Here is an 18,911-nt window from a genome sequence, read left to right as displayed (position 1 = left end):
TTGCATATCAGCAAGTGGACTGTGGGTGCTCCTTTCAACACTTGCAGGGGGCGTGCAAATGATGGAAAGAGCCACCTCTTCCCGTCCAGTGCTGGGAAGGTCAGGCATCGCAACCGCCACCACACTTGGACTCTCCTTGGGGATTTGTGATATCTTCTTAGAAAGCACAGTTCTTCGCTGTGCTTTTGCCAGCTTAACTCGTTTGATTTTTTTAGCGGGAGGAGGGCTTCCATCGTCATGTGAAGCTGAACCACTAGTCATGAACATAGGGAAAGACCTTAGCCGTTCCTTGCCACTCCGTGTCGTAAATGGCATATTGGCAAGTTTACGTTTCTCTTCAGATGATTTAAATGTTTTTTTCAAGGTCATTTTCCTGAACTTTGTCATTTGGGATTGTATGTGCCCTCTACTATGACATTGGGCATCGGCCTTGGCAGACGACGTTGATGGCATGTTATCGTCTATGTCATGACTAGTGGCAGCAGCTTCAGCACTAGGAGGAAGTGGTTCTTGATCTTTCCCTATTTTATTTTTATCGGAGAAAGTTTGGTCCTCCATTTATGTTATATTGATATATACGTGCGGCTAAGGCGCACACAAACACAGAAAATTATTTTTTATTTTTGTTGGAGACTAGTGCACTTTGTGGGTTACACCACCCTTTAAGAAATGAGCCAGCCGGCCCTTTACTTATGGGACACAGGTGCACGCTTGGCGCTACTCCTTTGTTGATGCACGTGCAGCTACAGCCCACACAATTCAAACACAGAAAATATTTTTTTATTTTGTTTGGAGTGCCCTTTGGGGGTCACAGCACCCTTTAACAGACAAGCCAGCCAGCCTTTTACTTATGGGACACAGGCGCACGCTTGGCGCTGCTCCTTTGTTGATGCACGTGCAGCCACAGTGCACACAATTCACAAACACAGAATTTTTTTTTTTATTTTGTTTGGAGTGCCCTTTGGGGGTTACAGCACCCTTTAGCGGTCAATCCAGCTGGCCCTTTATTTATGGGACACAGGCGCACGCTTGGCACTACTTTGTTGATGCACGTGCGGCTACTGCGCATACAATTCACAAACACAAAAAAATATATATTTTTATTTTGTTTGGAGTGCCCTTTGAGGGTTACAGCACCCTTTAATGGACAAGCCAGCCGGACTTTTACTTATGGGACACAGGCGCATGCTTGGCGCTGCTCCTTTGTTGATGCACGTGCAGCCACACTGCACACAATTCACAAACACAGAAAAAATATTTATTTTTTTGCACTTGGGGGGAGCACCCCTGATGGACAGAGCACCCCCTGGACAACACTACAGCACCCCTTTAGGACTGGAACACTGCACTGGACTTTGGAGTGGACACAGCCCCTATGGACAACTGACTGCACAACACAGTCCAGCCAGCCCTTATGGACTTTAAAGGAGTGGACACAGCCCCTATGGACAACAGCAGCACAGCGCAGCACAACACTACACTTCACTACACTACACTACACTACACAGCCCAGCCAGCCCTAACTCCCACCCTCCCACTTCACTGTCCACAGCCGAGTGAGAAAATGGCGCCGACGCGGGTACCTTATATAGGATCCAAAACCCGCGAGACCCGGAAGGCGGGATGATGACGTTTTGCCTCGATTTCAGATCCGAGTCAGGCGTGAAAAGTCGAGCCTGACTCGGATCGGCCTCGGATCGGGGGGGGCTCGGGGGGGTTCGGATTTCAGAAATCCGAACCCGCTCACCCCTAATTAATAATTAACTTTTATTAAGTATACATTAAAATACATTAGCACGTCCAAACCTGCCAACGTATACGAACAGAGGGCCTGATTCAGAGCCGGACGCTATTTGCGCTCGCTCATTCAGAAAAGGGGGCCGGATATTTTAATAGAGCGCTCGCTCTTTGCGGTCTATTGACACCTCTATGTCTGAGCGAGCAAATGAAATATGCGCTCGCTATTTTGTAAAGACACCCCCCTGGCCGTTCGCATCATACGTCATCTCCGCTATTTATTAGATTAATCGAGTACATCGAAAGGCGTCTGAACTGCTCGCAGTGCTTGTGGTCGGATTTTCCAACCGCAATCATGCGAACAGTTCAGGCTAAGAGACAACCAAGTGATGTGGCCGATGACGCTGCTTTGTTAATTATGCACTCCCATTAAACGCCCGTTTTGACCGTTTGGCACGCCTGCGTTCGGATCTCCACTCCCCGTTTTCAAGCACCTTCCCCTGTTACCACTCACAAACGCCTCATCCTGTCACTCCAATTAGCAGGCACTCGCTATTTTGCGAACACATGATTTCTGACCGCACTGACTGGTTGGCGCATGCGCATTATGACCCATACGCATGTGCAGATGTGCGAACATCGCTCGGAGCGAACGAGCAGCCGCTTATGAGCGGCTCTGAATCAGGCCCAGAGAACACAAGGACATAAACATATAGTAAAAAAAGCAATGTCTCAAATCTTAAGAAGCTAACTGAAATATTACTAAGTAGTATTACAAGATCAATTAGCTGTGGTGATATATATGTCCACCTAGATATCTAATTATCTTATTCAAAAAGTATGTATTGTAGCAGCACAATGGAGAATCAGAATGCAGCAAGCACAGAAACATTAATCAGCTCTATTGTTTTGTATGTTGTTTTATAAAAGGGCATGGAGTACCAATAGAGAATAATTGCAGTATTCACATAAACATATACTTATATCTATAATTAACACACAGCCAACATAGGTGACCCAAATGTTCTTTTTGTGTCTGTTACATTTTTGATTAACTATTATGCCACACGGTAATAATATATAAGGATGTTATCCTTTATTTTTTACAGATCTTCTTTATGCTATGCGCAATCTCTGTTTATGTGAATACTGCAATTATTCTCTATTGGTACTCCATACCCTTTTATAAAACAACATACAAAACAATAGAGCTGATTAATGTTTCTGTGCTTGCTGCATTCTGATTAACCATTGTGCTGCTATAATATATTCTTTTTGAATAAGATAATTAGATATCTAGGTGGACATATATATCACCACAGCTAATTGATCTTGTAATATTACTTAGTAATATTTCACTTAGCTTCTTAAGATTTGAGATATTGCTTTTTACTATATGTTTATGTTTATGTCCTTGTGTTCTCTGTTCGTATACGTTGGCAGGTTTGGACCTGCTAATGTATTTTAATGTATACTTAATAAAAGTTTATTATTAATATTATTTATTTTTGATACACACAATTTATATTAGAGTGCCCCCCAAAAAGAGAGTTTTCTTTCTCTCTTCCCCCATCATGTCCATATATTTATACTCTTAGGGGGAACACCTCCACACTTGATATACTTTTTGTAATCCATTTCAGGGAATAACTACATTATTGTGGATTGATTATTGCAGTACGAATTGTTTATTATTTGTAATATCAAGATCCTGTGTTAAAATTACATTTCCGCATTCCCCTTTCCTTGATTTTTTTGTAATATCACACTACAATCTGCATTGCAAATGCGGATTGTAGTAAATAGAGCCCTTATACATAGATATACACCCAGGCTCTGGTTTTGGGAATTGGTTCTGGAAAATCAATCTGTGCACCCTGGAATTGAGCATGGATGAGAGAGTGGAAGTGTCTCCTCAAAGACTGTTCTACTACTTCTTAACCACTTGGTGTGGTCACATGGGATGCAATCACTGGCAGATAGGCTTTCTCTGACATGGTTGTATACCAATACGTCATGCTCTGTCCCCCGGCGTTTTAATAGAAAATACATTCTGCACATGTGCAGAAAAGATTTCCTCTTACTCCTCCAGCCCCCTGTTAGTGAAGTAGTTGTCTCTGACTGATGACATCACTGCTGATTTTGCACCACAGAATGCTGTGCACCCGGTAGCAAAATTAAAATGAGTGCAAAGAAGGGAACTGAGCACTCTTAGCTGATCTCTGCACTCTGAGAGCCAGAGATCAGCATGGGGACTGTCTTCCCTGAGACCTGCATGAGGAAGGAGGGTTAAGGGGGCTTACTGTGACGGGGGGGGGGCTCTATACTTACTGGGGCTGGTTTAGGAATGTCACTTTAAAAAAAAGGGGGAGACTGTGTAATGGTTAGCATTACTGCCTCACAGCACTGAGGTCATGAGTTATTTTCCCACTACGGCCCTAACTGTGTGGAGTTTGTATATTCTCCCTGTGCTTGTGTGGGCTTCCTCCGGGTACTCTGGTTTCCTACAACACTCCAAAAATATATTGGTAGGTTAATTGGCTCCCAACAAAAAATGAACCATAGTGTGTATGTGTGCGAGTATGTGGTAGGGAACATAGATTGTAAGTTCCACTGGGGCAGGGACTGATGTGAATGGTCAAATAGTCTCTCTGTAAAGGGCTGTGAAATATGTGTGCACTATATAAATAACTGGTAGTAATAATAATAATAATAAATCACAGCAGCATCGGAAGTTCAGAGGCTATTACAATTAGCCCAATATCTAGCAAGGAGGACACCCATGGTGGAGAATATGAAAAGACATAAACTCACTAACGTGTATTATCGGGTTACCATTTAATACCTTCTTAAATACAATGTAACTTACCTTCTAAAATAAAGACACAGACAACAGATTTGGCGTTTAAATATTTAGTCAAATTTATTTTTTGGCACGTCATTACATTTTAGACTATATGTTAATACTAATAATGGTGATGGCACAAACACACAGGACAATAACAACCAAACAGCTCAAACAAACACACACACAAGCCAAGCATTGGTGACCAACTCTTCTTTGCCTTCAACCACCGGTCCAGGTGGTATAGCCATTTCCCGTCCAGGACAATTGGCTGTCGCCTTACTCCACTTTAATAAGAGCACACCCACTAAGCCTAACTATTAACATAAACTAACTCCAAGTGTCGTTATCTTCCGCAACCACCAAACCACCCATCATAAATTCAACAAAAGAAAAACAAAAAGAGGGAGGGAGGGTGGGAAAAACTGGAACAAAGAGTCAGATTTCCATACATCACTATATTAAATACTATTAGACCACTCCCCGTGAAACATTCATTGGTTGCATAAGACCAGCTAAACTTAAAGGGGCAATATCTAACACATTATTAAACTGGCAACACTCAAAACACTTGTGGTTTAATGTCCCTCATGCTTAAATGTCAGCCTTCGGGCTTACTAAACTCACTAACGTGTATCATCGTGTTACCATATAACAACCTTCTTAAATACAATGTAACTTAACTTCTAAAATAAAGACACAGACAACAGTGTTGGCGTTTAAATATTTTGTCAAATTTATGTTTTGACGAGTCATTAAATTTTAGACTATAAGTTAATACTAATAATGGTGACGGCACAAAAAGAATGCACAGGACAATAACAACCAAACAGCTCAAACAAACACACATACAAGCCAAGCTTTGGTGATCAACTCTCCTTTACCTTCAACCACTTCTTTTACCATATAGCCATTTCCTGTACAGGACAATTGGCTGTCGCCTTACTCCACTTTAATGAGGACACCCACTAAGCCTAACTATTAACATAAACTAACTCCAACTGTCGTTCTTTTCCACCAAGCGAGGCATGAACTGATGGGCTGCCACCATAACTCAACCCAGTAACAAGAAACACCTAAACCAGCAGAAAATTAGCCAATCCTGCAGAACTAAAACGCACGCCATCTCCAAGAAACAAATGTGCATCGCAGAATGGAATAAACACCTGCTCCACTACACCACCACCATTCTCCACTACACCACCACCATTCTCCACTACACCACCACCATTCTCCAACATGTACCTCACCACTGCAGTATTTACAATACTCCTAGCCACATCCAACCAGGCACCAGAACCAGCACACACACCACCAAACACTACTGTGGACAATGAAAGACCACATAACTAGCGAGCAAGCGGCCTTGCGAATACAGATCCCAAATAAATTCTGCATGACTCTCTGCAAGCTCTTTTGTGCCTGAGCCACCAAAACCAGAAAAAACGCTCACATTCCAGCCAACCCACCTGTTAACAGCGCAAAGTCCTGGGAGCAATGGCCCCCAAAGCTAATTCCTAAATGCCAGCCTGATGAACTGCCAGACATAAGGAGGTCACGGGTAACCGGCAAAAGCAACCTGAGGGGCTAATTCATCAGTAAAAATGGAACTGAGTGTTACTGCAGGAGTACTCAGCCACTACCCTATGGGGAACTAGCTGATGGTGGGTTTAAGGGTAGCACGCTGCAAATATAATGAAAACCCGCCTGCCAATTATAGGAGGAGCAATAGGCCTCACCCGTGCCTCCCTCCCCCCTGGCGCAGCAAGCGCTGGCCAGCCAACGGGCCCAGCTGCGTCTGACATGAAGAAGCAATGTGGAAGCAGCAACTGCTGATGACTGATCAATTAATGACCCAGGCATGGCAGACTGGGAAACTAGCAAAGGGAGAGTTGCATATGGAGGCCAGCAATAGCAGCAGCTGGGTCAGAGGGTGGGGGTGTGCCACAGCCATGGGAGACAATGTACCCGGCGTGGGTTTAACAACCAGGGGAGTGGCAAGGAAGGTTACAGAAGAGCATGAAATTGACAGAGGGCGCCATCAGGGTTCCGGAATTCATGGGGCGCTACCCATGGTTCCGGAATTCATGGGCCGCCTGTTTTATCTTGGCTAGTTTGCACTATATCCTAAACAAGTAATATATATATATATATATATATATATATATATAATTATTATTTTTTAATTATTATTTTATTTTATTTTTTTAATTATTAGGAGACCTGGAATAATAATAATAGTGGTAGACAGAACATGATTAGTAGTACTCACATACTGTAGGGGCAATGTATATTTGTGAAGTAGGGGCATAGCTGAGAATTGAGCTTCCCATAGGTGTTCCCATTCCAGTGATAGCTGCTTGGGGCAGTAATTGCAGTAATAAGCTGTGCACCCTGTGGAATCTCACTCTAGCACATGTACTCTGTAAGTGCTCAGAATATATAATTCAATCTCCTCTATTGTCTGATTCAAAGTAGATAAAAGTTAAATCCTAGGTGCTATACATAAATAAAGCAGTGTCAAAGCAGCTACCCTATAATGACTTATAGTGCACCACTAAAGCATTTTGTACCCCCAATGGGACCCCAATGGCCAGCATAAAACTGCCACTGTTTAACGTTGTCCTCTTCACTCCAGTATTCCCCCCGCAGGCCGGCCATACCCCACTAGCACACCTCAGTACAGGGCGCGCTATGACATACAATTTTTCCGTGCGCCATGGTTCCACCTCTGATAACAACTGACGTAGTATTGGACAGCCGCAGGCAGCACCCTGGATCGACGGAGCCAGGCCTGCCTAGCTCTATGCATGGGAGACTAAATAACTGCTGGCGTAACAGCAGGGAAAATTGGCACCACAGACCCGATCACGCACAGTAGCTGACGCACTTGCCGCTGCTGCAGGAGTTGAGAGCTCACCACTACTGGACTCATACTTGACCTCTTTGCTATAAAGGAGGGGCCTGCCTGCACCTCCACCTGGCAATCCTAACAGCCCTCGTTTGTAAAGGGACAGGGCTCAGTAGCAAACGCAGAATTTTTATAGAGGGGAATCCAAATGCTTGAATTCAACATTTACTACCATGAAGAGGGCATAATCAGCACTTAAACCAGCTATAATATACATCATACGAATGTACTGAATTAAATAATTCTGGCATATATAGGACCAGCAAACACAGTAAGCAATTAAATGCAGTAGTAGAGCCATCCTGTCAGAGCTGATTCTTTTTATTTCATATGTGGGCTCCATTACAGATCATTTGAGCAAGTTGGGGAATCTGGGGGAGGGCAGAAAAAGAAACCATGCACTGCCCTGGACATAGATGTACAGATTGGTCCCCTTATGTACTGGATGGTGTATTATTCAGTATTAATAAGTGATCCTATAGATCAGAGATGGGGTACCTCAGGCCTTGGGGACGTATAAGGACGGCGGAATCATTTGGTCTGGCCCTCAGAGCTTTTTTCTGCTAACCTGATCTGGCCAGCAGGGTGCCTACAATGGCACCCTGCAGCCAGAATCTATGCAGCAGTGCCACCAGGAGCATCCTTAGGACCCTTTTGACGGTACACCGCTGCCCTTACACCTTCCCGGAGCATCCTCAGGATGCTCTGGGTATTGCTGTAATCAACGGCAATTGTGGCCCCGCTTCGTGTGACGTCACATTGAGGGACCGCGGCCTGCACCAGGCCCGCGAATGATGTTATATATATCAAAATGGCCCTCGACAGAAAAAAGGTTCCCCACCCCTGCTATAGATGGTCTATATCAGTGCACTCCTAACAGTGCATGTTTTCCAGATCTCCAAGTCAGTGCACAACTATATTCATTACTAGCTTTAACATTTTTTACTACTGGCTGACACATTTAAAAGATCAACAGGGACTGTAGTGCTAGTTATTTCATTTGTGACACTAAGGGGATCCTAAAAAACATGCAACTTTAGTATTATATGCTATTGCTATTGTGGTCATCATGGTGTAGGCTTGGGGGAAGGGGAAACCATAAACTCCTCCTGCCTATGGGGCTGGCCACTGCAGCCACAAAGATGACATTGACCAGAGGCATTAAGGACTGAGGGGGAGCGCCCCTCCTAGGACCACCGTGCTCTGCGCAATGGGGGGAAAGCCCAAGCAACTACACAGGTGCCAACGGACCAACCCCCCGGCCTAACACTGCAATGCAAACCGACCTTGGTGATCGAACTCCGCTCACCGCCTGTGCAGCTGCACATGTACCCATGGGAGCAACTATGGACGCAGGAGTGGTAGTAACCTATGTCCTGGCCAGTGTCGGGGCTGTGGTGAACACTAGGGGGGGCTGCATAACTGATGTCCCTGCCAACAGTGGGGCAGTGGGGGGGGCACTAAGGAGGGTTGTCTACCTTGCCTGGAGCGAGGAGCAGCCATCCCCCTGTTAATATGAAACTGGCCGCACATCACGGCTAAGCCACGCCCACCCCATGGGCAGAATGAACGCACTCGCGCTTGCCCGCGTCTGGGCTCATAGTGGCCAGTATACCTCAGTATACACTCGGCCGCGGCCCTGCCTGCCGTCAAGCCGCCGACCACAACGTGAGGTCTGCCATGGGCCACGTTGCGCCGGGGCCTAGCGGGACCAGCGGCCCAGCGAGCTTGGCCTGCCGCTGGTCTACAAGCACAGAGCCGGAGCCAGTCAGATTTCCATACGTTACTCCATTAAATACTATTAGACCACTCCCCATGAAACATTTATTGTCTGCATAAGACCAGCTAAACTTAAAAGGGCACTATCCAACACGTTATTAAACTAGCAACACTCAAAACACTTGTGCTTTAATGTCCCTCATGCTTAAATGTCAGCCTTCGGGCTTACATCTGATAGAAGTGTGCAACCAAATAATAGAATTTCATATCAGGAAGTCCTGTTTGATCTAGAGAACTTGTCAGAACAAAGGGCTGTTTATTGAGACCGAGGGATTAGCACAAAGGATCATAAGAGCACTCAGGAAGTTCCCTCTTATGCCAAAGGATTGGAGGGTATGTGACATAAAACGCCAAGAGATGCTATCAAATACTATCTCAGTATCAAACAAAAGGATAATAGCTGGGGATCTTCGCAAGTTTATGATATGAGTTAAATCTATGGTCTGTCTTGTGTTGTTTCTTACCTGAAATCCCGGTATGAAGCCTACTTGGTCACTGTGGATAAAGGAAGGAAGGTCCTGATTTAGCTGGTTAGTCAGAATTTTAGCGTGGATTTTGATATTTAATTAGAAAAGCGAGATGGGCCTATAACTGGCACAACTGTGTGTGTTTTTTCCCCTCATCGTGAATGACCACAATCTTAACTTCCAGCATTTCACTGGGGAAGGAGTCACCTTTTAAGATCTTTTTGAAGAGGGAGTGGAGGCGTGGAGCTAGCAGGTCAGAAAACTTTTTGTAGAAGCCATCAGGGCCTGGATATTTACTATACTTTATTTCCTTTTTGGCGGCCTCTTTCTCCTCAAATCACCTTGCTCAAACATTTAGCTGCATGTTACAACAACTGGGGGAGCTGGGCCGCGCTAACATATAGTAACATATTATGCTGTCAGTAGATGGAGTAGTGGAGGGAGAAATGGAAGTGAGCAGGCTGTAGAGCAGTGATTCCCTCCCTTGGTCCTCAAGGCACACTAATAGTCCTGGTTTTAGTAATATCCTTGGTTGAGCACAGATGGTTAAATCAAAATAACTGAGGTACAAATTTAAGTCACCTGTGCTCAAGTATGGTTATCCTTAAAACCTGGACTGTTAGTGTGCTTTGAGGACCGTGGTTGGGAATCCCTGGTGTAGAGGCTACTGTAGTAATTCTGAAATTTAGAATGAATACTAGCGGGTTCATGAAGCAGATAATTCTTAAGCATGATTATGGAGGCTATGTACTAAGCCTTGGAGAGAGATAAAGTGGATGTAGATAAAGTACCAACCAATCAGCTCCTAACTGTCATTTTTCAAACACAGCCTGTAAAGTTACAGTTAGGAGCTGATTGGATAATACCTTATCTCCATCCACTTTATCTTTCGCCAAGGCCTAGTACATAGACCCTAATGTTCTTTAAGTCCTTGCTAATTTCAGTCTGGAAGCAAAGATTCTATCCACCTTGTCTCTTTTCTCATAAAAGATCTGCTTTAGCCATATGAGGCATTTTGCAGATTACTAAGAATCAAAAACGGTGGGGGATGTCTTAGGGTGGGGGTGAGCTTCTGTAGTGGTGTGAACCAGCAAACATTTATGTTTAGAGTTCATACTTTTCAGGTGCCCTCTCAGGACTGCCTTGTGAGCTGTTGAAAACTCCATCGGATTTGCTATTTTCGATATATTCTGACGTCAAATAGAATTGTAATACCGACGGAAACCGATGTTCAACTGACCAAAAAATAACGACCAATTCCTAGTGCTTTTCTATTGGTTTTCTATTGGTTCTATTCTACAGCAGATGTTACGTTGAAATCACAGAACCCTTACAAAAACACGCCAAACTGTGCCAATACATTGCGAGGGTGTAGTTAGTTGGCTGGTGGGGAGAGAGTTAGGAGATTGTTGTTTGGTGGAGTTTCTGAAGTTATTTATGAGATTGTTGGAAATTGTCTTGTGTATTTTCTTGTAGCCTTATTTCCTTTTAAAGTTTGTTCTATTTTTTATCTGGCATCTCTTAATATTTCTGTTTTGTCAGTGTTCATCTGTGTGTGTCTGTGGTGTGCTTGTGTAGAGTATAGTGGTAATGTATGTTGTTGTTTTTTTAGTGCTTGTCTTTTCTGTCCTCTTTGATATTTGTTATTATGGTGGGTGAGACGATAAGGAGCAGAAAGAAGGATAGAGACACAGAGGTAGGGGAGGAAGTGCAAGAGGTGGAGTCAAAGGAGGAGAAGGAGTCAGGGAAATCAAAATCTAGATGGAATGTCAACTTCTCATTTGAGGAGAATGTGGCTCTGGTCAATTTGCTTGTCCCAAATGAGTAAGTACTTTTTGGAAGGCAGGCAGCAAAGAAGGGCACTGTGGATTATGGTAGGATGCATTTATCAGGCATCAAGAGAAAAATGAAATTGAAGATGTCTGAGGAGCGCAAGGCAGCATGCAGAACTGGGGGTGTTCCCCTCATTTATAAATAGAGTATCTGGAATATGAGGATACAATGCGGGGGATAACACCACAAGCAATAATAGTACAAATGTGCGCGGATCCCTGTGTCTTCGTTTTGCCAAAACAACCTCATGTATTTTGGTTCGGATTCAGTTTTGGTTTTCTAGCTAAAATGTTTACATGCAATCCAAATCCGAGATTCGTTTTTTAAATCTGAGTTCCGAATTTACTCCCCAGAGTCGGGATTCGGTTCTACTTGGAACCCCAAAGGTGATTCAAACCGGGACTCGATTTGACTCGGAACCTCTAAGTTTGGGTGTGTTAATTTTTCAGGAAAACCGAACCGCACATCTCTAAATAGAAGACGGCAATGTGCATGACAGGGATGCCCTGCCATAGCCTGGTGAGTGTACATTTATATTCTGTATGTCATAATTCTTCCCACACTAAATACATGTGTCAAGGTAAGTATTCTGAATAAAGTTAGGCAAACACAATACAGTTATAATAAGTACAAATTTATTCTAAAGTAAATATTGTGTTTATTTATAGCACCAGCTAAAAAAAGACCTTCAGCCAGTGCCACAGAAGTTGTTGATGACGAAGTTCCAGGTATATAGAGAAAAAAAATAATAGTGCTAGCATAATTATCTCCTTTTCTACAAGGTCCATTAAGGGAAATTGCCTTGTCTCCCTGTACTTGCATTGCAAGCATCCAAAGTCAGATATCCACAAATGGTCCAGGATTCATCTGCAGCTCATATACAGCCATCTGGTAAGTGTCAAGGTTCCTACAATAAATCCAAACATATCTTTAATAGATGTCATTTTTTTCTGCCTTGTCCCAAAGAAAAAAAAAATGTTTACAAGCATTGAATTATCCAAAAGCATCTTTTTTTACTTCAAACACTACCTAGGAAAAAAGCCATCGCAGAATTTTTTAAACTAACATTACAGCTAACATTGCAGTTACAAACGTTAATACCTGGGCATTCCTTACACAGAAAATGATATCTTGCACGCAGAGCCGATGCTAGGATTCTCTGCACCCTAGGCAAAACTGTAGCCTTCTCTCCCCCCCCCCCCCCCCACACACACCAATACCAACTCCTCAGGGAGGCGGAGTCTTATAAGTTCCACAGCTGCCACCGGCATTAAGTACAACTGTGACTCAGTGACGCCCCTCAGATCCCGCCGCTCTAAGCAGCTGTCTAAGGCTGCCTAATGGTAGAGTCGGCCCTGCTTGCACCATGATGAGCCTTCCACACAGGAGGAAAGGCCTGATGAGACAGAAGAGGAACCCATGATTACTCTGCACATCTTGCCTGACTCACCACATGTGTGATACCCTTAGAGGGTACAGTTCCATTAATGTATTTACACTGTTCTTATGCTTTAGTCAAATGCCAGTTTTCTTTATTTAATAGTGCCATTTGAAGTTTTATATGTACACTGGGGAAGAGGCATGTACAGTATGGTTCCATGACAGTCTATGTAAATACCCCATGTTAAACAGTCAGAGATGCAGGTTAGTGTATTTAAATTGTTTTAATGAAGGGGAGATGCCAGTTTATGCACTCATGTGTTTACACAGCCGTATATTTTATGTCCAGTCTATCTGCTTATGATCTACCCACCCATGGAGAGACAATGGGACCTGCTGGCCACTCTGGACATTGATGGAGCCGGTGGGCACGGTGGGACAGCCCAGTCGCTATGAAGGGGAGTTCTTCCCCCCTTGGACTTATATAGGGGACCAGTGAAGAGAGCGGCGCGAGCGGTGAGCGGGAAGCTGACCCGCACGCGACCACTAGTACATAAAAAGAGCCACCCTTGGGGACTGCTGGGTTGTCTATGCCTGAGGTAAGCCAGTGTGAGTGTCGCCACTGCGCTTACCCAAGGGAAGGAGGAGAGAGCGGAACTTACCGGAGCTTGTGGATCAGTCCTGCGAGCCTCCGTGGAGCGGTAGCGTGGTCGGAGCTGCTAACTAACCAAGAGCCCTTGCCGGAGGAGGTCGCGTCAGCCGGGCGCAGCCTCCAGGACTGCCCCATTTGTTGACGGACAGTCGGGGAGCAGTGAGGCGGCTACAGAGGCATTGCTGGGGGGAGCGGTCTAAGGAGTGGAGCCGCTCTGCATCCATCCCCCTGCCTATTGTGTGCCAGCCGAGTGGAGCTGCTGCGGAGGAGGGGACAGCACTGCAGTGACAGCCGGAGGTAGTGGAGAGCCGGACGGGGGAGTGAACAATAAAGGAGGAGCAGTGAGTACCATTACCACCCCTAATACACCCTCAGGCAGCCGGAATACCCCCCCATCTCAGTTTAAAATACTGCATCTGTAACAGCAGGGCTGACAGACTATAAACAGCCTAAGTCCCCATTGACTTTGAGACACTGTAGACCTCCAAGAAAGTGAGCTAAAATCCAGTCAGAGACTCTAGCCCCAGTGACAGGCCTCCCTTCTTCAGGATAATTTAGATGCAGCAGGAGGCAGAGCTCACTACAATGACAGTTTTCCCTCCCCTTCTAACAAGGATATACAGTTTGCATTGCTGTTTAGCCAGCTGAGAGAAATTGTGAAAGACAGTGCATGTAATAGGGAGCAAGCCACCATACCATCAGTCAGGGCACAGAGTGTAGCCAGGATTAATCTCTGCAATTACTCTTCAGTAGTTTTCATCGGTTACATGCAGTTGTGTTTGAAAAGAAAGTGTTAGATTAGCATCACCGCAACTAAACGGCTGTCTTATCGTTCTCTCATGGAATGACAGACCGTATTACATTGTAGCTACCCAGGTCTCATCAAACAGAACTTCAAAGCATAAACTGGCCGTGATAGTGCAGAACTCTTCTTACAGAAAGGATCATATCACAAACTTGAACGTCTCATAAGGATAGAGGTAGTGCACAAAATAAATAGCAGTGCAGGACTTTGTATTAAACAAGAATTACATAATCCCTTCTTCAATTAAATTAATCACCAACCCGGGCAACGTTGAACTAAAATAAATACATTATCTTAGTCGGGTGCACCTTAAAAATTATTAATGTTGTTTAGAACCAACCATTGCACAGGAATGTGATATTGTATGCTCAGTCGTGTATAACCCATTACTCCCATAGGTGGGTCGAGTATCCTGTGTTCCAGAATTAATAAATATAACCCGGACCAGAGTGTATTCCATTCTCTCAGAAAAGTGGCCATTACATTGTTATTGATATGTATTAATGTACCGAATTGTATATTATTGTTGCCATAAACTATTCTATTGTATCCAATTGCCTTGTTTGAGGATTCGAGAATAAATTTGTTTTGGAACTTGAAAGTGAGTTTATACCTTGAGAGTCAGAGTCTTCCCGCAGTCGAACAGCACTACCGAACAAATTGGTAAGCAAACCGACTGAAGGAAACCCCATCACCCGAAGCAATTCCAGTCCTAGAAAATAAGTGTTTCATACACATGCACAACTGCCAGATGAAGCAAACACTCATTCCACACCTGCCCCACAAATGACACATGCGAGAGATCCAGCAGTGGATATTATGGAGGGCATAGTTGCCTTTGAAAAAACACAGGTGGATTTTATGAAAAAAAATCAGCCATAAAGGCACAAACATCTGCTATCATTAGATTGCAAGAATCCCAATCAAATACATTTCTTAGAATACAAGAATCACAAAGGAGCTAAACAATAAAATACTGTCTTTAGGTTCATAAATTGTAGCTCACATACCTGAACCTCATAGCACTACATCTGTCAGCAGCACACCACCAACCAGCTCTGCACCATCTCCGGCCAGGTGTGATCTCCGCACACGTGGTGTATATGCACGGAGACACCCTGATGTTCCCTATCCTTCTTCACTTCCTAAAAGGAGAAAATAATTTAAATTGAATACATTTCTAATATGTTGGTGACATTTATACTTACCACCAATGTGTTGCTGTTTTTGAAAAATATGTTTCTACAATGTTATGCTACAATTAATATATCCTATTAAGCCCCACAAAAATGACCACTGCAGCATGCTATTCTGTTAACATAAATAAATATGTTACTGAAATATTAACTTCAAGTTGACTTTTTTTCTAAAACTCAGTGACTGTGCTGATGCATCACACACCTAGTTATGGTTGCAATTAGTTTGGTATTAGTACAAAATCACAAAGGTCATGTATAAGTATATGTGAAGTTGTTAATAAGCAATTGCTTACCTACCTTCTGTGATCTGAGAGTCACTTGATGGTAACAAGACCCCTACCTGCTCATTGTCTATTGCATAATCAATTGGAGGAGATTGATGTAATGCCAGATTATGCAATAGACAGCAGCAGAGCACCATATCAGACACATTTGATGGACTATATAACAAATTACAATACACCACCAGATGATCAAGATGCCTGAACCTAGATATGAATAGTTCAAAAGCGCGTTCTAACACTGATATAGTGGATATATGTGCCTCATTAAACTTATATTCAGTAGAAGTCTGTGAAAGTGACAGAGGAGTCAGACGCTAGGAGCTACATAGATAGAATAACTTGTGTCAATAAATAACAGAAAAAAACATACAATCACATATTGTTCTTTAGCTTTAAAGTGTAAGAAAGCATTACGGGTAACATGCCCAGCAGCCATCCCAGGCTGAAGATACAGGTATTGTGATATGAACCAGGATAGCCAGCTACAACACTCATGATTTTTTGTTTTACAATACATTAAACACCACCTGCACATTCATTTAATAGGCATGGATGACTATTGCAGTAAACTTTGGACCTATTCTTACCTGGTCTCAGCCCAGTGTATGTCCAGTCTACAGCTCCCAGGACTGTGACACTTTAGAAAGAGACCCTTAGATCATGCTACTGTGACTCCTGACTGAGGAAGCACGTTAAGATATAGGAGATGGCCTTCAGTGCTGCTATGACCTGGGTGAGATGACGGTAGAAAGTTGACTATGTTATGCCCACCACTCTTGATGTGACTGACTGGAAGGAACCTGTGGCAAAAGAATGCACAGCTTGTGCAGGCCTAATATGACTTGTTACCTTGCTGTGTCTGGCTCAAGCTGATCCTTGATGAGGTCATACAGGCTCATTAAATTAGTGCATTTGAGCATCTGTATGACCTCACCATCAGAGATGCCATTGCAGTTCATCCACCCAGTGAAGAACCTAGGCCTGTGTAGGCTATGTGGTACCTCAGGAAGCTGCTGTTGGTCCTCTATTTTTGCCTCCTGGCTCCTCCTAATGAGTTGGTGGAGTGCTGCATATCTTATGTAAGTGGTGAGCATAGAAATGCTTTGAAACGCCATAATTCCTTCAGCCACAATTCAGTACATGGTTATGGCCCTTGTAGGCATTATGATGAAGCTTTGACTGCTAGAATGGGTTTTTAGTCACAGACTCCCTACTCAGTTGTAGGTCTATTATTTGGCCATGTTCAGTATCAGTTTTTGATCAGTTTGGGAATTTGGTGTTTAGAAAAAGCTGGAGTTTCTACACTTATAATGGTTAAAATATATTGATAGTGAGCCGATGTTCAATTATGTTGTAAAATCAGAAATTTTGCAGAAATCTCATTGGTTTTGCATTTAGGAAATGTGTGGATTGCAAAACCAATGGGAAAAAGACAAAAAACTTTGTGTTTGAGTTTGCATGAAACTTGCATGTTACCATTTTATTTATTTTAGTAAAGGAATAAACAAAATATAGTTTAGACATATGTTATATTTCTACTGCACTCTTTAGTCAATTATAGTGTTTGCTGTTTACATGTAGAAATTGCATTTTGGTGTGCCATGAAAGTGACCAATAATATTACCCATATACCTTTCAGTAGTACAGAATGATATTCCTTGGTGTGTAATGTCCAAAAAAAGTATAGGGAACATCTGGAGGCCAACAGTAAGAGAAACACTCAATTCCCTAGTGCAGTAATAATGGCCATTTCTTGTTTTTGTTCAAGAGATGGGTGAGGTCCCTTACAAACCTCCTTTCGGTGACCTGGAAATTCCTACTGCAGAATGAGGCAGTCTCCAGATGTCTACAGAAAATGCCATGGTAACAAACCAGTGAAATGTTTAACTTCAAAGTGTTACACCCAGTTGTTTGTATGTAGAGGACTCATATGAAGTGTACAGTATGAACTTGCAGTAAAAAAAAAAGTGTAGTACACTGCTTACTGGTACATTATTTAGGGGCATATTGTCAGCTGGGGGAGCATCCTCCATGGCTACGCCATGTTAGGTATTAGGTTAAGTAATAATATATATAAGTGCATTTGACCCATCAAGGAGAGATTATTTCACTAGTTTTATAATAAATGCTATTAAAAGATTCATACCAACATTTAATGAATATATATATTGTTTTGCTGCCCATATTTGGACTAGTAGGCATTAAAAGCAAAGTCGTCCTTCGAACAAAAAGTATCCGTCTTTGTCATGTCATTCTAAGGCATTTCTGCCTCAGCAATGATGCATCATTAGGTCATCCTAATTAACCTATTTACATAACAATAAACTGTCACCTGTTCCTGATTTCTAGATACAATCAAAGTTTTTGAATTTTAACTTCTTTTCTATATTTATGGATGTAAGTAGATTTGTTTTCTTACAAGGTCGGCCTGTTTTGATCTACAGAAGTACTGTATAGCACAAAAGCACTTCGTACATTTTGTAAAGAAGTTCTCTAACACTTTGAATTCCATAAGACATTACACAGTTGCAATTGTCATTTCACAGATGACTGTTGTTATATTTTCCACAAAATCACCACGGTAAACAACCAAAAAAAGCACCAAAATGTAATTTATTTTTATTTAAGCTTTAAACTCAGTTCCATCAAATGAGGTCTACGATAAACTCCAGTTCCCATCTGCTTGCACAAGTGTGTGTTTTTATACTTTATAATTTTGCAAACATTGCTTTATATAAATAATAACTAGGGGTGTGCGCCGGACCATTTTTGCCGGATTTGGATTTGGTTCTAATTCGTTGTCCGGCTTTGGATTTGAATTTGCCAAACTGCGATGATTGGCTTTGGATTTGGATTTTTTTACAAAAATTGACAAAAAAAGCTAAAATCACATAAATTGGTCCTTTTTTCTTCTTAGAATATCATTAACCTCAATAACATTAATTTCCAGTAATTTATAGTCAATTTAGACCACCCCACAGCTTATAATATTGTTTTCAACATTGTTGGCCAAAGGTTG

General features: G+C 42.8%; 1 pseudogene; it reads right to left on the bottom strand.

The window, feature by feature from the left end:
• The window catches only part of LOC148519736 (uncharacterized), an 86,071-nt pseudogene extending 69,064 nt beyond the window's left edge, over window positions 1-17,007 (bottom strand).
• Between the last annotated feature and the right edge of the window lie 1,904 nt (window positions 17,008-18,911).

This window comes from Taudactylus pleione, unplaced genomic scaffold, assembly GCF_031769625.1.
Source record: "Taudactylus pleione unplaced genomic scaffold, aTauple2 ptg000184l, whole genome shotgun sequence".
In the NCBI taxonomy this organism is placed as follows: domain Eukaryota; kingdom Metazoa; phylum Chordata; class Amphibia; order Anura; family Myobatrachidae; genus Taudactylus; species Taudactylus pleione.
Note: the sequence above shows the minus strand (reverse complement) of the source record. Positions and strands in the feature narration are given on the sequence as shown.